We start from the raw sequence: 22,758 nt of genomic DNA, 5'->3' as shown, positions 1-22,758 counted from the left end.
AAGAAGGGAGTTAAAGTGTTAGCTGGGTGGTTGTTCCAATCTACTAAGGGGAAACTGAACTACTACTACACAATTGAGGTAAAGAAGATTATGTGCGGAATATAAATTTCTTAGGGAGTTTCTTAGTATTGTTGTGTCCTCTGATTAAGGTCAATAGGAAACTACAACAACCAAGTCCAGGCAAAACTATGAATGTCCCAGACCCTTCAAAAATAAAGGTCTGGGTCACCTTTATCCTGTGGTAAAGAACCACAACCAGCTGAGGTGCTTGCTGAAAGCAATGGGAATACAGAATGGGTAGTAGAAGAAGGTCCTTATAAATACCAGCTACAACTATGTTACCAGTTACAGAAATGAGAATTGTGATTGTCCGGCATATATTCTCCTTCTGTTATAAATACATTTGTGTGTGTAAAGCAAGTATCTTTGCATTCTTTCCCATTCCCTTATCATAGTAACATAAGCTGTATTGACTTTACATCCATATTTAAGCATTATTAATTTTACATCATAGTATTTTTTTTTTTAGACAGAGTCTCACTCTTTCATCAGACTGGAGTACAGTGGCATGATCTAGGCTCACTGCAACCTCCGCCTCCCTGATTCAAGCGATTCTCTTGTCTCAGCCTCCCAAGTAGGTGGGATTACAGGTACGTGCCCCACACCCAGCTAATTTTTATATTTTTAGTAGAGACTCAGTTTCACCATGTTGGCCAGGATGGGCTCGAACTCCTGACCTTGTGATCTGCCCACCTCAGTCTCCCAAAGTGCTGGGATTACAGATGTGAGGCACCACACCTGGCCCTATTTTACATCATAGTATTTAAGTTAAGGATTCCAGGAGAAGAGTAAACATTACTCAAGGATCTTATCTCCTCTTTGGGTTAAGGGATCAGTGCGTTTTTGGTCCCATGTATGATGTTACGTGGGATTTTGACCTTGATATTGTATTTATTTGGAGATTAAGTATGGTTTAAAGAGATATACATAAGTGCCAGGTTGATAAGGGGTGAGTGAACTTGTGATGATTAATTTTATGTGTCAACTTGACGGGATTAAAGGATGCCAAGATAGTTGGTAAAACATTATTTCCGGGTGTGTCTGTGAGGGTGTTTCTAGAAGAGATTAGCATTTGAAATGATAGGGTAGGAATAATCACCTTCACTAATTCTTACCTCACAGGGTAAGAATAATCACCCTCATTAGGGTCCCCAATCTGTTGAGGGCCCAAAAAGAACTAAAAGGTGGAGAAAGGATGAATTTGCCCTCTTCTTTAGCTGGGCTATCCATTTTCTCCTGCCCTTTGACATCAGAGCTCCTGGTTCTCAGGTCTTCAGACTCCAGGACTAGCATCAGCCACCTGACCCTGGTTCTCAGACCTTTCGACATGGACCAAATTGTACCACTGGCTTTTCTGGTTCTTCAGTTTGCAAAGAGACCATCATGGATCTCCTGGGCTTCCATAATCATGTGGACCAACTGGTTCTGATTCTCTGGAGAGCCCTGACTAATACAATCACCAACGCTCATCTTCAGCCATCAATTTTTCCCTTTCCATACTTCAGCTAATTTCCATTATTAGAGATGACAGTGAATGTGGGAGGAGAGGCTTCAGAGTGACTCCTCCAGCTGTCACCAGAGGCCCAGCTCCTTCTAGGTGCAACTTTCCCTTGGAGAAAGGTGTCATGGGGGCCATTCTGGTTCTGTTCCGTTCAGGAACAAACCCATCAAGACATACACAAAACAACTAGGAAATATACTCAAGGAATGAGACTATTTTCTCTTTTTTTTTTTTTTTCCTCCTTTTAGTCCATGAAGTTACGAGGATCAACCACACCTCATCCACTCTTTAACATCTTCAGTGTAGTCTTGAACTCATCTGTAGCTTCTCGGCTGATCTGAACTCCAATCAACTTGAAGGAGAAGAGAGTCTGCTCATTTTTATGGTTTACATTGAATGCCTAATTAATTATCATTATTGTTTTCTCTGGGTCTAATGACAAATGTTGGAAGCCTTTTTTTTTAGGAAAACATAAATGTTATTCCACCATGTCACAACAATCCATTTCCTCCACATGATACTTAAACATTTTAAAGCAGAAGAAACATACAAATTTGCCAGCCCACCCCCTTGTCTATTTCACCAGTTCTTTAATTACAGCAATTGATTTAACTTCAGGAGATGGAGGGTTGAGAGGAGAAAAAAAACCTCCTGTGCAGCTCATAGCAGCTGTTCCTCATTATAAAACATTAAGGAAGAAAGCGGCCTATTAGTTGAGAGCAACTGCAAAAACCAATCACAGAGCATAAAATTCCATCTTCCTCTATCTTTGTCAAATTAAGCCAGTTGTTCCAGACTCCACTTCCTAAATCAAAGTCATACATTGAACAAGGACTTACCTATTGTTACTTTCATACAAAAATGAAGAGTGTTTTTATAAGGCTTTTTAACTTATGGAATGTATTTACACAGGTAGCATATACAAAATGGTGTCAGTTACTTTAAACATATGAGGTGGGCAACTCCAGAAAGTAATATTTTAATATAAATCTTTACAGTTCTATAACTGCTTTTAATTTAATAGCATTGTTCTCTTTATAAAAATAATTCATGCTTAGTGTAGATAATCTGAAAAATAATATGAGGCCAAAGGAAGAGTATAAAAATCATCACATTTATCATGCTATTTCTTTATAATAAACATTACTATTTTGGAATATATTCCTTTGGTTTCTTTTGTATCCAAATGGATTTTTTTTCAAAGAAGTATATCTCACCATAATTGAATAATATCCTTCTTTTCTCTTTATGAATTACATGCATGTTATATGCATTAAATCTGTTCTTACATTACTTTTAATGGCTGGAAAGTAGTCCACTAAATGATACCATAGTTGAAAGAAAAATCTCCTCTTATTGCACATTTATAATGCTTCTGATTTTTATTGTTAAAAGAATTGTTGTAAAGACTCAAGATTGATACATTTTTGCATGCATCCATACCATTTCCTTCTGCTCTATTTCTCAGGATAGATATGCTGAGTCAGAGTTTACAAAGTTTTAATACTCCCAAAGTTATTCACAGTATATTCATTAAATCAAGAATTTCGTTATAAGAGCTAAAAATGTTGTGCCAACTTGGTTTTTCACATATATATTTTTTTTTCTTTTTTTTTTTTTTTTTTGAGATGGAGTCTCACTCTGCCACCCAGGCTGGAGTGCAATGGTGCGATCTTAGCTCACTGCAACCTCTGTCCAGGTTCAAGTGATTCTCATGCCTCAGTCTCCAAAGTAGCTGGGATTACAGGCACGCACCACCACACCTAGCTGATTTTTTAGTAGAGATGGTGTTTCACCATGTTGACCAGGCTGGTCTCAAACTCCTGACCTCACGTGATCTGTCCACCTTGGCCTCCCAAAGTGCTGGGATTACAGGAGTGAACCACCACACCCAGACTGTTTTTTTTTTAATCTTAAATTTTTATAAAGTAATTGAAGATAATTACTTCTAGAGAGTTTAACTTAAATGCTCTGGAGTGGGACACAAGCCAGGCACAGACTTTTTTTTTTTAAGTTTACATCTGATTTTGCATGCTGCCGAGGTTGAAGACCCCTGGGGCTTATTAGTGAGTTTCCTGGTCTATCCCAGAATTTTACTTCCAGGAAAGAGGTAACTGAATTACAATCCTGTAAAAAACGTTTTTTAATGACTGGAGCAGAAATTTTTCTGAGAGGTACAACTGTGAGTCCTCATAAATGGATTTTATAGAGTATCTTTTGCCCATATGTATCTGTGTATAGGCACAAGTATACTAAATATCTAAGTTACAGCAGTGATTGATGAAAGGAACATAAACAGAACTCCCTATGCCATTGCCTCTTTACTTTGGAATCCAAGAGTAAATCTACAACAAACAAACAAATCATACATTTTTTCACCTATGTTTTCGTCTTTGTTTTAAAATAAATGTTTAAAGGAATGGATAAAATAAGAAGCACTGGAAACATGGTATCTAACAGCATAAATTCTTAGGGGCAGGAAGATGTGATTCTACTACTTCCTCTTTCTAAGCTTCAGTAATCTCTCAGAACATGATAATCCCCTCATCCTCCTAAAGAAACCTGATCAGCAGTTTGCTCATGCTCTCTGTTTTCAGGTCCCTTTTGCAGCAGTAACTGCCATCTCCTCTCCTCACACAGACACAGCCAGGTGTGTACATTGACAAATAATGCCTCCACTCCCATCCCCCAAACCCCCTGGTGTAGTGTGCCTATCCATTTATATCTTCAATAGTGCCTCATCTTTATCCCATTTGAGCTCAGGCCTTTGCATTCAACTTTAAATATCTCTGCAATTCCCATCGAGGGGCCTAGTCATGCCAGCTGAAGCCGCATAAAGATCAATTTACAAAAGACAGGAACTATTTCTGTCTGAAAATGTTGGCTTGCAGTGTCTTTGCCATTTCCTACAGAATAGAACCACACTTCTAATTAATCATAAAAGTAAAATAATCTAATATTAAGTATTTTGTTTCATAAGTCTGGCACTGCACTAGGTACATCATATATCTTTAGTACTCACAGGGAACCCATTTTACTGAGGGGGAAACTGAGTCTTAAAGAGGTCAAGATACTTTTTATAAGGTTACATACCCCACAAGTAACTGAATGAACTCAAGCAGATGTCTACCCACTGAACCTAAGCATGCATATGCTTATTCTCTGTGCTTCCAAACTTAGTCTTGCTTTGAAGGCCATTTACTCTTCCTCTCCAATTTATCTTGGAGGCAAACTCCAGCCATATTGTCCTACTCCATGTTCTCTCAAAACATCAACTGGAATTATGGTAAAGCAACAGCCTATCTCGTTAGAGCAAACCAAGAATCCTTTAGAGTTTTAGCAGAGAATTCTAAAAGAATAATCCCCAGATAAGGGGAGAGTCAAATACTTGTTCATATGCACATATCTGCTCCCAATATTTTCCTGCCAGAGGTCTTGTTCTGTTTTCAAAAGGCAATCTGTTTCCTAATACCTCTTCGTCCTGTTTATACTAGGTTTATGCAACCATTTGGAATCATACCCTCCATGCACTAAATTTGTTGCTGGCTACTGCCTAGGTAGCTATTTTCACTTTCTAATAAATATCTGATTCAAGGCCAGGCAAGGTGGCTCATGCCCATAATCCCAACACTTTGGGAGGCTGAGGTGGGTGGATCACTTGAGGTCAGGGTTTCAAGACCAGCCTGGCCAAATGATAAAATGCCATCTCTACTAAAGATACAAAAACTAGCGGAGTGTGGTGGTATGCAGCTGTAATCCCAGCTACTCAGGAGGCTGAGGCACGAGAATCACTTGAACCCAGGAAGTGGAGGTGTCAGTGAGGTGAGATCTCACCACTGCACTCAGCCTGGGTAACAGAGCGAGACTCTGTCTCAAAAAAAAAAAAAAAAAATCTGATTCAACAAACTACATGAATACATTTAGAAAAGGACTAGCCATGAAGTTATGAGTATCTTCTGTATGTGTACTATATTTATGGTGGAGAGTAGCTTATGTAAAGGGAAAAATTGGGAAACTAGCAAAATATGGCAATGAGAGAGGAGGGACACAAATTAAGCATGCCCTTGGCTAAGTTATTTCCTTCCTGAGTCTCAGTTTCTTCATCTTTAAAAGAAGGAGGGGCAGGCACAGTGGCTCATACCTGTAATCCCAGCACTTTGGGAGGCCGAGGTGGACAGATCACAAGGTCAGGAGATCGAGACCATGCTGGCCAACATGGTGAAACCCTGTCTCTACTAAATATATAAAAAAAAATTAGCTGGGCGCGGTGGTGCACACCTGTAGTCCCAGCTACTCGGGAGGCTGAGGCAGGATTGCAGTGAGCTGAGATCACACTACTGCACTACAGCCTGGGTGATAGTGCGAGACTCCATCTCAAATAAAAAATGAGGTGGTTAGATTAAATAAATTCAGTTATTAGTTCTTGTACATGTTTGTATGCCTTTCATCATCTGCAACACTGTAGGTGCTCAGCCAGTGTTGAACTGACTCACTAATACTACCAAAAAGAAAGATGATGTCTACAGCTTAAGTACAGGCTGCTACTCCTTGACTTTAAGTTTTGCCAGAAATGCAAAATTTCACTAAAATTCTTACTTAGCTTAGCCTAATGATTTGACATAAGAGTAATCTTCCCATCAAAGCCTTCTTTCAAGAATCCAAATACAGATAAGCCAAAGCTTTATGAGGGTACTTCCTTACCTCTCATGTATTCCTAAAGCTATGTCCCTATGGTTTTTGCCCCCACATCAACCCTAAAAGTGCATTTGCAACATTACCAATGACCTTCTAGAGCAGAGGTTCCTCAGCCTCTGGGCTACTGACAGGTACTGGTCCGTGGCTTGTTAATAATTGAGATGCACAGTATGAGGTGAGCAGTGGGCCAGCGAGCATTACTGCTTGAGCTCTGCCTCCTGTCAAACCAGCCGGGCATTAAATTCTCATAGGAGTGTGAACTCTACTGTGAACTGCGCATATGAGAGATCTAGGTTATCTACTCCCCCTGAGAATATAAATAATGCCTGATGATCTGAGGTGGAACAGTTTCATCCCAAAACCATCCCATCCCCTCACCTTCACCTCCATGGAAAAATTATCTTCCACAAAACTGGTTCATGGTGCCAAAAAGGTTAGGACTGCTGTTCTATTGGACAAACACACAGAGGACTTTTCAAACCTTATCTTATTCAACTTCTCCATGCCATCGGAGGGTGTTAACTATTCTTTCTCAACTTTCTTGGCCTCTGATATGGTTTGGCTATGTTCCCATCCAAATCTGATCTTGAATTACAGTTCCTATAATCCCTACATGTGGTGGGAGGGGCCCAGTGGGAGGTTCTTGAATCATGAGGACAGTTTCCCCATGGTATTCTTCTGAAAGCAAGTTCTCAGGAGAGCTGATGGTTTTATAAGGGGATTCCCTCTTTGCTTGGCTCTCATTCCGCCATGTGACAAAGAATGTGTTGCTTTCCTTCCACCATGACTGTAAATTTCCTAAGGCTTCCCCAGCTCTGTGTAACTGTGAGTCAATTAAACCTTTTTCCTTTATAATTTACCCAGTCTCGGGCAGTTCTTTATAGCAGCTTGAGAATGAATATAGCCTCCATGGCCTTTTTCCTTTCTTCAATGCCCTGTTTCTCCTCCTACACTCATTTCAGTTTCCTTTATGAGTTCCTTTTCTCATTTTCCCTCAAATATTAGTACCCTTGAGTTCATTCTCAGTTTTTGTCTCACCCTATGTATTCTCTTTCATCTACATTTTCTAAATAGAATTCCCCATCCTTACCTCTGTCCTGAATTTTAGATACATCTGTAACAAATATCTCTACCAAAAATATTCCACATATACCTTAATGCATACATCATCCCACAATATCATTATATTTCACCCAAAAGTTTTTCCAACTTCATTAGTGTATATAAGTATATAAACTAATTAACATTCTTTCTCCCTCTTTCTCTCTGTCTCTGCAGGTGATAGATGAATACAGAAAACCAAGGGAACAAATGCAACCAAATTTTTGAAAGTCTGATTTTAAGATACAACTCAAGTTCTTTAGCACCAAAAATTATTCAAGTAAACATTTGATTTTATTGTTAGATTACCATGCAATGTAACTGACTTTTTGTGTGTCCAATTTTTGAGTTTAACACATATATAGGTTTCTGTAACTACCTCCACAATAATGATACAGAGAGTTCAATATCACCAAAGACAATTCTCTTGTTATCCCTTTTATAGTCATGTCCTCTTTCTATTCTTAATCCCTGGAAATGACTGATCTTTTCTCTGTCACTACAGATTCTGTCTTTTAGAGAATGGCATATGAGTGGAATTAATTATACAGTATGCAACTGGCTTCTTTCAACTACTACAATGCCTTTCAGATTTATCCAAGTTGTTTTGCGCACCAATAGTTTGTTCCTTTTATTGCTAAGTAGTATTCCATTGAATAAATGCAACTGAGTTTGTTTATATATTTACTTGTTGAAGAACATTTAGGTATTTCCATTTAGGGTGATTATTAACAGAGCTGCTATAAACATTCATGTACACATTTTTGTGTGAACATCTTTTTCAGTTATTTAAGGCAAATACCTAGAAATGGGATTGCTGTGTCATATGGAAAGTGTCTGTTTAATTTTACAAGAGACTGCCAAACTGATATCCAGAGTGGCTGTTTTTTCATTTTGCTACCAGCAATGTATGCGAGTTCCAGTTGCTCCACATCCCTACCACCGCTTGTCAGTATTTTTTTAAGCTACTCTAATAGATGTGCCATGGTATCTCATGGTGGTTTTAACTTGCATTTCTGAATAGCAAATGAACATTTCTTAATTTGTTTATTTGCATTCCTTTTGCCAAAATTTTGATATTTTTAGTTCCTTTGTCTTTCACAAAGTATTTTTATTTTCTACTTAGCAGTTTTATTTAAATATTGACATTAAAAATAGCATATATTTAAGGTATACAACTTCATGTTTTGATACATGTATACACTGTGAAATAATTACCACATTCACCATAATTAACACATTTATTACCTGTATATGTACTATTTGTGTGTGTGTTTGTGTGTATGTGTGTGTGTGTAGTGAGGAGATTTAAGATCTATCTTCTTAGCAGATTGCAAGTATACAATACAGTATTTTTAACCATTGTCCCTATGCTATGCAGTCTTTTCATATAAATTCTAGAATCAGCTATTATATACCTACAAAAAGTCCTGTTGGGATTTTGATTTGAACTGAGTTGAATCTATGAATCAATTTGTGGAAAACTGAATCTTTACTATGTTGAGACTTCTAGTTGATGAACACAGTATTTTCTTTAATGTGGCTAGTTTCTTTTCTTATGGTTGAGTTATGAGAGTTTTTTGAGTTTCAGATACAAGTTCTTTATTGGATATGTGATTTGCAAATATTTTATCCCAGTCTGTAGCATGTGTTTTCATGCTTATACAGTATCTATGATAGAGCAAAAGTTTTTAATTTTGTTGAAATCCAATTCATAAATCTTTCCTTTCATGATTGTGCTCTTGGTATTATGTCTAATTACTCTTTTTCTCACTTCAGGCCACAGTTTTTCTCCTAGATATTTTCCTTTAAATGATTATAATTTTGTACCTTACATGTAAATCTTTTAGTTAATTCTCATGTAAGATTTCAAATTAAGATGAAGGTTCCTTTTTTTATTTTTTGCATATGTTTGTCCGGCTGCTCCAATACCATTTGTTGAATGGCTATCATTCTTTATGAAATTGATTTTGCAACTTTGTGAAAAATCACTAGAATATATTTGTGTGGGTCTATTTCTGGCTTCTCTACCCTGTTCCATTGATCTATGCATCTATCCTTTTGTCTGTATCACATTGAATTGATTGCTGCAGCTTTATATTAAATCTTAAAATCTGATACTGTGATTTCTCCAAATTTACTACTCTGTTTCAACATTGTTTTGGTTATTATAGTTCCCTTGACTTTCCATATACATTTTAGAATCAGTTTATCTCAATCTGTAAAAATACTCTTGAGGTTTGCTTGGAATTGCATTAAATCTATAGATCAATTTGGATAGATTTGCATCTTTTTTCTTTCTTTCTTTTTTTTTTTTTGACAGAGTTATGCTCTTGTTGCCCAGGCTGGAGTGCAATGGCACCATCTCAGCTCACTGCAACCGTCACCCCCTGGGGTTCAAGTGATTCTCCTGCCTCGGCTTCCTGAGTAGCTGGGATTACAGGTATGTGCCACCAGGCCCAGCTAATTTTGTATTTTTGGTAGAGATGGGATTTTCTCCATGTTGCTCAGGCTGGTCTCAAACTCCCCACCTCAGGTGATCCACCCGCCTTTGCCTCCCAAAGTGTTGGGATTACAGGCATGAGCCACTGCGCCTGGCCAGTTACATCTTTCCTATGTTAATTCTTTCAATCCATAAAATAGTGTATCTCTCTATTTATTTAGATCTTCTTTGCTTTATTTCACTAAGTTTTTGTAATTTTCAGCATACTGACCCTGTTCATGCTTTGTTACACTTATGTGCTTCATTTTTTGGAGCTAATGTAAATTTTTTAAAAATGCTTAGTTGCCAATTATTCATTGTTAGTATAGAGAAATACATTTGAGTCTTATGTGTTGAACCTTGTACCCTGTAATCTCATTAAACTCACTTTTTAGTACTTGGAATTTATTTATGAATTCCTTGAAATTTTTGGCATAAACATTCATGTCATCTGAAAATCTACATGTCTTTTATCTCATTTCCTAATCTTATTAACTGGATAGAGCACCCAGTAAAATGATGAATGATAGGAGTAGATATCTGTGTTAGTCCATTCTCATGCTGCTAATAAAGACATACCCAAGACTGGATAATTTATAAAGGAAAGAGGTTTAATTGACTCACAGTCCACAGGGCTGCAGAGGCCTCAGGAAACTTACAGTCATGGCAGAAAGGTAAGCAAATACATCCTTCTTCACATGATGGCAGGAAGGAGAAGTGCTGAGCAAAAGGGGGAAAATACCCTTATAAAACCATCACATCTCATGAGAACTCACTCACTATCACAAGAACAGCATGAAGGTGACCACCTCCATGATTAAATTACTTCCTACTGGATCCCTCCCATGACACATGGGTATTATGGAAACTACAATTCAAAGTGAGATTTAGGTGGAGACCCAGAGCCAAATTATATCCATATCCTTGCCTTGTTCCTAAATTGAGAGGAAAAGCATACGATCTCTCAATATTAAGTATAACATTAGCTTTTGTATGTGCCTTTTATCAGGTTGAGAAAGTTTCTATTTCTAGTTTGCACAGAGTCTCTATAATGAATGAACGTTGAATTTTGTCAAATACCTTTTTGGCAACAATTGATCATGTGATTTTTCTTCTTTAGACTGTTAATATGGTGAACTATAATGACAAATTTTCCAGTCTTGAACCAGTCTTACATTCCCACTATAACCTCTACTTGGTCATGGTGTATTATTGTTTTTATATGTTTAAGGATTCCATTTGTTAATATTTTACTGAAGATGTTTGCATTTATGTTCATGAGATATATTTGGTTGTATTAAAAAAATTTTTATCATGCTGTCTTTTGTATCAGGGTCATGCTGGCTTTATAAATTGAGTTGAGAGTGTTCTCATCTCTTCTTATTTCTGGAAGAGATTATAGGTAATTGGTATTAGTTTTCCTCAAATAATTGGTAGAATTTGCCAGTGCAACCATCAGTGCTAGAAGGTTGCTTTCTTGGAAATTTTTAACTGCAATTTCAGTTTCTTTAATTTAATTTTAATTTGATTTCATCTAGGTTTTCAAATCTATGTCTATAGAGTTGTTCTCAGTATTCTTTCATTATCTATTTATTGTTTATGGAATCTGTAGTGATACCCCTCTTTCATTATTGATATTGGTAATTCATGGCTTATCTCTTTTTGACCAGTTTTGCTAAAGGCTTATCAATGTAATTAATGTCAAAAAATCAGCTTTTGTTTTTATTTCTATTTTTCTTTTTTTTTTTTAAATTTCATTGCTCTCTGCTCTTGTCTTTGTTATATTTTTCCTTCTGCTTGTTTGGGTTTATTTTAGCTTTATTTTCCCAGCTGTTGAAAGTGAAGGATTAGGCTATTGATTTGAGGACTTTCTTCTTTTCTCAGGTAAATATTTAATGCTATCAATTTCTTTTTAATTTTTGCAAAAAACTTTGTGTGGTAGAAAAAATACTTAGACCTGGGAGTTAAGGGTGTATCAGATTTACATTTACATGCAAGATAAGATATTTGTGACATAATGAGTCCATCAACTTATTTGAGAGAGGGAAACAAAATGATCCCAAATGTGAAAGCTCTTGACAGCATAGTGGCAAAATTAATCACAGAGTGATAATAGGCAAGAGTTTTCAGAAAGCAATGAACAGGCAACACATCCTCTACACAGGGTGGGAAGCTTTTCTGCAAGGCTCTAGACCTCTTCTATGAAAAGGCATCTGATGGCCCTGTGTATACTAGCATTCTTTAGTCCTACCTACTCCTACTTTTATGTCTCTTCTACTATGAAATACTGATAAACATTGTAGGTGTGTTGATGGTACACTTTTTACAATAAACCCATTTGTACCCAGTGTGACTCACTTAATAAATGTTTTCTGTGGTTGCTATCATCTTTATTTTTTTTAATTATTTTTAGTCATTATGGAAATATAGTTGTTGAATATGCTCAATAAATAATAAATATTTCTGATGTACTTGAGGCTACAAAATAATTAAGCCCCATATTTTAATGAATTTATAGTTCCCTGAGGTAGAAGCACAATACACACAAATGAGATCCACATCTATCTGTAATAGCTATCATTTAATTTAAATATACTATACACCAGATGTTGTATATGCTGGGTATGTTACATACATTTAATATTTACCATCTTCTTGCAAGGTATAAATAATATGGAGGACGGTTTCATAGAAAGAAATCTTACCAACCAGAAAAAGCCCAGGACAAGATAGATTTACAGCCAAATTCTACTAGATGTATAAAGAAGAGCTGGTACCATTCCTAGTGAAACTATTCCCAAAAAATGAGGAAGAGGGGTTCTCTAAGTGAGGTCAGTATCATCCCAATACCAAAACCTGGCAGAGACACAACTGAAAAAGAAAACTTCAGGCCAATATCCTTAATACACATAGATGCAAAATTCATCAACAAAATACTGGCAAAGCAAGCCCAGCAACACACCAAAAGGCTAATCCACCACAATCAAGATTGGTTCAACATAACGCAAATTGGTAACTGCAATCCACCATATAAATCGAACTAAAAACAGAAACCACATGATCATCTCAATAAATATAGAAAAGGCTTTCAATAAAATTCAGCATCTCTTCATGTTAAAATGCCTCAACAAATTAGGCATTGGAGAAACATACTTCAAAATAAGAAGAGTTATCTATGAAAGCCAACATCATACTGAACAGGCAAAAGCTGGAAGCATACCCCATGAAAATTTGAACAAGAGAAAGATGCCCTCTCTCACCACTCCTATTCAACATAGTGCCAAAAGTCCTAATCAGAACAATCAGGCAACAGAAAGAAATAAAAGGCATCCAGGTAAGGCGTGGTGGCTCACACCTGTAATCCCAACACTTCGAAAAGCCGAGGTGGATGGATCATCTGAGGTCAGGAGCTCGAGACCAGCCTGATCAACATTGTGAAACCCGATCTATAGTAAAAATACAAAATAAACGGGGCCTGGTGGTTTATGCTTGTAATCTCAGCTACTTGGTAGGCTGAGGCAAGAGAATCGCTTGACACTGGGAGGCGGGGGTTGCAGTGAGCCGAGATCACGCCATTGAACTCCAGCCTGGGCAACAAGAGTAAAACTCCATCTTTAAATATATAAATGAATAAATGGTATCCAAATAGAAAAAGAGGAAATCAAACTATTCCTATTTGCAGACAATATGATTCCTTACCTAGAAAACCTTAGTCTCTGCCCAAAAGCTCCAAAATCTGATAAACAACTTTGGCAAGGTTTCAGGATACAAAATAAATGTAAAAAAATCAGTAGCATTCAGCTACATCAAACACATCTAAACTGAGAGCCAAATGAAGAACGCAGTCCTATTCACAACAGGCACAAAAAGAATAAACACCTAGGAATACAGATAGCCAGGAAGGTGAAAGATCTATACAAGGAGAACTACAAAACACTGCTCAAAGAAATGAGAGATTCCCCACTCTTATTCAACATAGTATTGGAAGTTCTGGCCAGGGCAATCAGGCAAAACAAAGAAATAAAGGGTATTCAGTTAGGAAAAGAGGAAGTCAAATTGTCTCTGTTTGCAAATGACATGACTCTATATTTAGAAAACCCCATCATGTCAACCCAGAATCTCCTTAAGCTGATAAGCAACTTAAGCAAAATCTAAGGATACAAAATCAATGTGAAAAAGTCATAAGCATTCCTATACACCAATAACAGACTAACAGAGAGCCAAATCATGAATGAATTCCCATTCACAATTGCTACAAAGAGAATAAAATGCCTAGGAATACACAAGGGATGTGAAGGACCTCTTCAAGGAGAACTGCAAACCACTACTCAAGGAAATAAGAGAGGACACAAACAGATGGAAAAACATTCCATGCTCACAGATAGGAAGAATCGATATCATGAAAATGGCCATAATGCCCAAAGAATGTATAGATTCAATGCAATCCACATCAAGCTACCACTGACTTTCTTCACAGAAGTGGAAAAAAATCACTTTAAATTTCATATGAAACCAAGAAAGAGCCCACATAGCCAAGACAATCATAAGCAAACAGAACAAAGCTGGAGGTATCACACTACCTGACTTCAAACTATACTACAATGCTACAGTAACCAAAACAGCATGGTACTGGTACCAAAACAGATATATAGCCAATGGAACAGAACAGAAGCCTCAGAAATAACACCACACATCCACAACCATCTGATCTTTAACAAATCTGACAAAAACAAGCAATGAGGAAAGGATTCCCTATTCAATAAATGGCATTGGGAAAACTGCCTAGCGATATGCAGAAAGCTGAAACTGGATCCCTTCCTTACACCTTATACAAAAAGTAACTCAAGATGGATTAAAGTCTTAAACGTAAGACCTAAAGCCATAAAAACTCTAGAAAAAACCTAGGCAATACCATTCAGGACATAGTCATGGGAGAAGACTTTGTGACTAAAATGCCAAAAGCAATGGCAACAAAAGACAAAGAAGACAAATGGGATCTAATTAAAAGGGCTTCTGCACAGCAAAAGAAACATCATCAGAGTGAACAGGGAACCTAAAGAATGGGAGAAATTGTTTGCAATCTATCCATCTGACAAAGGGCTAATATCTAGAATCTAAAAAGAACTGAAACAAATTTACAAGAAGAAAACAACCCCACCATAAGTGGGTAAAGGATATGAACAGACACTTCTGAAAAGATGACAGTTATGTAGCCAACAAACACATGAAAAAAAGCTCATCATCACTGGTCATTAGAGAAATGCAAATCAAAACCACAATGAGATACTATATCACCCCAGTTAGAACAGCTATTATTAAAAAGTCAGGAAACAACAGATGCTGGAAAGGATGTGGACAAACAGGAATGCTTTTACACTGTTGGAAGGAATGTAAATTAGTTCAACCATTGTGGAAGACAGTGCAGCTATTCCTCAAGTATCTAAAACTAGAAATACCATGTGTCCCAGCAATCCCATTACTGGGTACATACCCAAAGGATTATAAATCATTCTACTATAAAGAAACAAGCAAACATATGTTTATTACAGCACTGTTCACAATAGCAAAGACTTGGAACCAACCCAAATGCCCCTCAATGATAGACTGGATAAAGAAAAGGTGGCACATATACACCATAGAATACCATGTAGCCCTAAGAAAGGATGAGTTTGTGTCTTTTGCAGGGACATGGATGAAGCTGGAAACCATCATCCTCAGCAAACTAACACAAGAACAGAAAACCAAACACCATATGTTCTCACTCATAAGTGGGAATTGAACAGTGAGAATACATGGACACAGGGAGGGGAACATCACACACTGGGATCTCTTAGTGAGCGGTTGTTAGGGGAGGGATAACATTAGGAGAAATACCTATCTAGATGACGGGTTGATGGGTGCTGCAAACCACCATGGCATGTGTATACCTATGTAACAAACCTGCACATTCTGCACATGCACCATTAGAACTTAAAGTATAATAAAAAAAGAAAGAAATGAGAGATTACACAAACAAATGGAAAAACATTCCATGCTTACGGATAAGAAGAATCAACATCATTAAAGTGGTCATACTGCCCAAAGCAATTTACAGATTCAATGCTATTCCTATAAACTATCAATGACATTCTTCATAGAATAAGAAAAAACTATTCTAAAATTCACATGGAACCAAACAAGGAGCCCAAATAACCAAAGCAATCCTAAGCAAATAGAACGAAACCAGAGGCATCATACTACCTAAGTTCAAATTATATTACAAGCCTGCAGTAACCAAAATAGCATGGTATTGGAACAAAAACAAACATACAGACAAATGGATGGAATAGAGAGCCCATAAATTATGCCCCACACCTACAACTATCTGATCTTTGACAAAATCAACAAAAACAAGTAATGAGGAAAGGACTCCCTATTCACTAAGTGGTGCTGTGATAACTGGCTAACCACATGCAGAAGACTGAAATTAGACCCCTTCCTTACACCATACACAAAAATCAACTCAAGATGAATCAAAGACTAAAATGTAAAACCCAAAACTATAAAAACCCTGGAAGACAACCTAGGCAATACCATTCTGGACTAGGAGCAGGCAAAGATTTCATGATGAATATGCAAAAGCAATATCAATGAAAGCAAAAATTGACAAATGGAACCGAATTAAACTAAAAAGCTTCTGCACAGCAAAAGAAACTATCAACAGAGTGAACAGACAACCTGCAGAATGGGAAAAAATATTTGCAAACTATGCATCTGAAAACAGTCTAAAATCCAGAATCTATAAGGGACTAAAACAAATTTACAAGCAAAAAACAAGTAACCCCACAAACAAAAGGCCCACAGAGTGGGCAAAGTACATGAATAGACACTTTTCAAAAGAAGACATAAGTGCAGTCAACAAGCATGTGAAAAAATGCTCAACATCGCTAATCATTAGAGAAATTGAATTCAAAACCACAGTGAGATACCACCTTACCTAGTCACAATGCCTATGATTAAAAAGTCAAAAAATAACAGATGCTGGAGAGGTTGTAAAGAAAAGGGAATGTTTAAACACTGCTGGCAGAATGTAAATTTGTTAAGCCATATGGAAAGCAGTTTGGCAATTTCTCAAAGAACTTCGAACAAAATCACCACTTGACCCAGCAAATCCCATTATTAATTCTATACCTAAAGGAATGTAAATGTTCTACCATAAAGACACATGCATGCCTATGTTCATTGCAGCCCTATTCACAATAACAAGAACATAGAATCAACCTAAATGCCCAGCAATAGTAGAATGGATAAAGAAAATATGGTACATATATACCATGGAATATTATTCATCCATAAAAAGAACAGTATCGTGTCTTTTATAGTAATACGGATGGAGCTGGAGGCCTTTATCCTAAGCAAATGAACACAGAACAGAAAACCAATACAGCATGTTCTCACTTATAAGTGAGAGCTAAACACTGAGTACATATAGACACAAAAACAGGAACGGCAGACACTGGGGCCTACCTGAGGATACAAAGTGGGAAGAAGGTAAGAATAAAAAACTACCTGTTTGGTGCTATGCTTGATGACAAAATAATCTGCATACTAAACCCCTGGTGACATGAAATTTACCTATATAACAAACCTGCACATGTATCCCTGACCCTAAAAGTGAAAAAAACAAGAATATGAGTTTTGAAGTCAGAAACCAAGTTTGAATCTCTGCTCTCTCACTTATTAGCTGCATGACTTAAGCCAGTTACATAAATTCTCTAAACTTTAGGTTTTTTAATTTTAAAATATGTATAAAATCTGTTGTAAAGATTAAAAGCAACAACATGTGAAAAAGGTCTAGTATGATAGGGAAAATAGGGATTTTGAAGTCTATATGGTAATATTTCACCTCAAACCCAATATCACCCATGTAAGCCATGAGATCTTCAGCCAGATATCTAAAATCTTAAGTTTTAATACCTCATATATAAACAGCTGATTAGATATATAGATGGATACACAGGTAGGTATGCAGATAGATAAGATAGATTACATAGACAGATAATAGCTAGAGAAAGAGAAGGAGATGGACAGATAGATCACCTTCCCCTTTACTTCAAAACCTCTTCTTTAGGAATCTCTTTCTCAATTACTAGCAACTCCATCCATCCACTGAGCTATTCAGATTAAACAACTTGGCTTAATTTTTCACTCTTTCCCATGACTCGTGATCAATCTGAGAGTTAATTCCATTAGTTCTATCTTCAACATCTATTCAGATTCTTTTACATCTATTACTTCCTCTTCTATCACTGTGGTCTGAGACACCTGTCTTATTACCATAATTTTCTAACTGGTTTTCTTGTTTCCCTCTTTACCTTCCCACCCACCATTTTTAAATGACCCTTTCAACCTTAAATCAAATTCTTCAATGGCTTCCCATCTCAGTCAGAATAAAAGCTGATCTTTACAATGACTTCACAGGTCCCTCCAAAGCTATCCCAACATTGCCACTCAGCTGCCCAGCCACTCCAATCTCTCCTCCTACACTCTAATCCACACTGCTCCACTCCAGGCCCACTGCCTGCATGCCATCCTGGGAACCCCTGAACTTCTCTCTTACCTAGAAACTTTACACTTACTATTCTTCTCACCTGGAATATTCACCCAAATTGCTTCAAGACTCTCAATCTCACCTCCTTAAGTCTTTGCTGATGTTTCATCTTCACAGCAAGGCCTTCCCTCTCCACTCCATTTTAAAATCAATGGCCCATTCCAACTATCACTCTCTATTCCCTTACCCTAAGTGACTTTTCTCTATAGCACTGATCACCTTATAACACCGTTATATTGTACTTATTTACATTTTTGTTGTCTGTTTCCTCATTCCATGGGTGCACACCCACACACGCACACACAAGTGGAAATTCTGAGAGCAAGTATTTTGGATAGTTTTGTTCATTTTTGTATCCCAACAACCTAAAATAGTATCAAGCACTTAGTATTATCTCTCTCTCTCTCTCATCCTGCCTTTTGTTCCTCTCCTCCCTTCCCCTCATCCCCACTCTTGCCCTTCCCTCTCTTTTTCTTCTGTAAAATATATATGTATACATATCATGGCAAAATTTATTTGTTCATGGAACCCTAGAAAAAGTGGTATACAAAGTAAATCTTAGTTTCCTTAGCTTGTTAGAAACAACCCCTTTCATTGGGAAAGAATGTACAATTTATGGTACATTTAATGTGTATGTACTAGAGCTTACTGTGTATCAGGTACTACTTTATTTAGGATAAACAAGAAGTAATCTCTGCCCTCAATGCACTGTCTAGTTTAAGAAAGAAACAAGTAGATGCATAAGAAATAAAAGAAAGGTGCTCACAAAAACAATATTTTACTTAGTGAGAAGGCAATTAATTGTGAGAGGTTTAAAAATAGGTCTGATGTGGTCAAGACAAATCTGGCAATAACAATCAATTACAGAGAAGACTAATGGCATGGTGTGAGTTTGGTGCAGAAAGTTTCCTCATTTGATCAACCTGGGGGGGTTGCTTAAAATGATTCAAGTGTTCCTTTGACAATGAGTCATCCACAATTTCATGATCGCTTTTGCAGTGTTTGTGGTTATGAAATGATCCTCACACCACCATTCCTAATATTAGAAGATTCTGTTCTAACCAGTACAAATTGTCAGGCAAGAGAGTGGGTGTTTATAGTATGGGTTTATTTGTTCTCCAGCAGGCCTGAGTTCCACTGAACTCAGCATGTGCTGAATAAGAGACACATACTAGAACCTTCCTTAATTTGCTGAATGGGAATAAGCAAAAGGTGCTTGGGGGCACATTCAGGGGAGCTCAAAGAGCTAGAAAGGAGCGTTGGGGAGGGTGAATAGTAATGGCTAAAGTGTTCTTCTATTCTGAAAACAAAATTGCCCTTCTGAGTATACATTTAGCAAACTGGCAGATTCATAACTCCGAGGTTCAGAGGGCTGAACATGCCAATAGCAACAGCAAAAAGAAGCCTTGAGGACATTCCTTTAATTTCCAAACCTTATTTCATTAGTGGAAACTTTTGGAGCTCTGTTTCATGTCCCAGAAGTTTAACTCTGTATAAGGTTGAGGTTAGAAACTTTGAACAAAAAGGGAACATCTGGGGGAAACATACACACACACACACACACACACACAAACACACGTGCACGCGATCTTTAACACAGTTCTTTGAGAAACAGCAGGAAGAGCTGGTGGCTGTATGGTGCTTGGTTATATCACCTGCATTTTCCCATCTAACCCTCATGGCCTCCCTGAGAGGTACACACTGCTCATTTTCCTCATTTCATGAAATAAAAAACTGAGGCTCAGAAAGATGAAGTGACATTCCCAAGTGGCAGAGCCGGGACTTTAATCCTGGTCTTCTTACTCCAGACAAGTAACCATTCTACACCTGTCTTTTCCTACTTGCTGTGCTGAAATTCTGAAAAACAGTTTGTAAAATTCTAGTCGATAGCAATGTTTCTCAACCTTAGTTGCACAGTGGAATCACATGGAGATACTTACAAACCCCCTGATGCCTTGATCCCAGCACTAGAGATTCTAATTTAACTTCTCTAGAATACAGTCTGGGAAATGGCTTTTTGTTTGTGTTTTTGAGACAGACTCTCACTCTGTCACCCAGGCTGAAGTGCTGCAGCACAATCACAGTTCACTGCAGCCTCAGCCTCTTGGGCTCAAGTGATTCTCCATTGGGATTTTCTAAAGCCCCTCCCTGCCAGGTAATTCTAATGTTCAATCAGAATTGAGAACAACTATGGAGAAATTATTTTAAATTACAGATTCCCTGAGCTTCATCCCAAGTTTATTGAATTACTGCCCCAGAGGCAAGTTGGCATAATTGTGTTATTTTATAATCCTCCCATGCCATTCTAGTAGGCAGCCAAGTTTGGGAACCACTGGTCTACTCTATAACCTTAAGAGCTGCTCAAGGTGGGTAATTACTGAAGAACCAGTTATTAGTCTGACCTCTGTCCCTGCCCATGTTATCATGGGGAACCGATTTATCTTCACAACATCTGTGTTTCCTAATCTTAAAATGAGACTATTGATATTTGTCCTGTCAATCTCTTTGGAATGTTCAAGAGAAAAGGGACAATGTGAGTGTTTTAAAAGGTATTTCAACGTGTGAGGTATACACTTGTAAGGTATTATTATTATTGGACTGGTGTTCCTGATTTTTATCTCTAAAATTGACTGCCTCCTCAATAGACAATGCCCATTTGAGAAGGGTTCTAGTCTTGGCTTGTGATTCACATTTTATCCTCTTTATAACTCACAAGAAGGTAGTCTACTGGCCGAGAAGAAAAATAGCTGCAGAGGCTGTTTCTCATCAGAGGAAAAAATACACAGAGGAAGCTTGCCCAAGTGAGGGGAAATGGAAAGAGATGAGAATTGTATAAACTCAACCACAGGCATTTGTTGTCAAAGACACAAATTCAACCAAAGGACTGAAACATTAGCCAATATGCTTTCCCAGCACTCAAATTCAATTCAGAAATGAGACTTCCCATTACCAATATCATCCCATCCCATCGGGAGCATGCAGCTTCTTCACCCGGGTTTTCTGTGTCTAAATCTATAATGGAAATATTAGGAGTGACTTGGGAGTGGGGAGAAGCTACGCAAAGAAATAGAGCACATTGCACAGATGCTTTCTCAGTTTAGATCTAACTCCTGATTTCTAATAGGTCACTACTGTTCAAATTTTTAGGAGGAAGACACAAAGAACTGATGATCAGCTAGGAGGTTTAACCCTTTCAAGTCTGAAGAAGACTTTGAGAGACACTAATCCTTGGGGTCACCCCCAGACATTCTGACTTAAATGTTCTCAGGTGACATCATGTGTTTTTTAAAACCTTCCATGGAGATTCTAATGGTTCATCAGTGCTGAGATTAGAAGGAGAGAAGGATGACAGAATAAGAAGAGCCATGTTTTTATCCCCAGGCCCTTACCTTCCCCTGAGGGTTCTTCTGCAGTCTAATCGCCAATCTACCTCCATTCTAGCCTCAATGGAGTATCTATCCTTCGGTAAAGCTCCTGGCCAACTGTCTCAGGGATGGGAGTGACTCTGCTATAATTTTTTTAAAGACTTGACTAAATTCTGAGGGAAAAGCAAGTAAAAATGACCAAGAAAATATAAGAAATTGATACGATTATAAATACAGATTTTTGGCTAAAGTTTCTGTCCCACACAGCACTTGCTAGCAGACCACTCTCAAGAAAAATCCTGATGGAAACAGTTACTCACTATTGCCTCCATTGCCAAGAGGGTGTTTCTAGCATGTAAACAGGTATTTCAACACATACATACACATTTACATACCAACAACACTAAGTTACGTAAATATAGGTATGAGACAAAGTTCTTCCTCAAGTGATCCCTCAAAAAGAAAGAATTGTCATATATTCCAGTTCTTATACAAGCTCTTGTATTACTGGGCTCTCTTATAGTTGCTTTATCGACAATGTATTATTTAGGGTGAACATATTAACCAAATAAATGCTAGTTTTGGTGTCAAATTAGTAGAGGTTACCTGACAAAAAGCAGTAAATAGAAGGCAAGTAAATTTAACCAAAATTCACAATTATTTCTCACAATTTTACTTGCTTTTTTTAAAACACCTTTTAAAGATCATTAAATATAATTATAAAAATATACTAGGATAATTTTTAATTCAGGTATTATACAAATGGATACTTAGAACTAGAAATAAAATCTACTGTGGCAAATCATACACATTTAAAAACTGCTGTGTCTCAAATTAAGTGAGCCAATTAGCGCTCCAGAAAATTATGTGACTCCAAAGGTGCTGCTAATAAGGAGGAAAACACTGATGTCTTTCTCATAAAATTTGAGTTAAAAGCAATATTTCTGAACATGATTTTCTATAA

The 22,758-nt window shown here is 37.3% G+C and overlaps 1 long non-coding RNA gene across 6 annotated transcripts in view; it reads right to left on the bottom strand.

The window, feature by feature from the left end:
- Positions 1 to 22,758, bottom strand: part of LOC103796261 (uncharacterized) — a 175,913-nt gene that overhangs the window by 122,433 nt on the left and 30,722 nt on the right. The window lies entirely within an intron of this gene.

The sequence above is a fragment of the Callithrix jacchus genome, chromosome 10, assembly GCF_049354715.1.
Source record: "Callithrix jacchus isolate 240 chromosome 10, calJac240_pri, whole genome shotgun sequence".
NCBI classification, from domain to species: Eukaryota; Metazoa; Chordata; class Mammalia; order Primates; family Cebidae; genus Callithrix; species Callithrix jacchus.
This window is presented reverse-complemented; position numbering and strand designations above follow the sequence as displayed.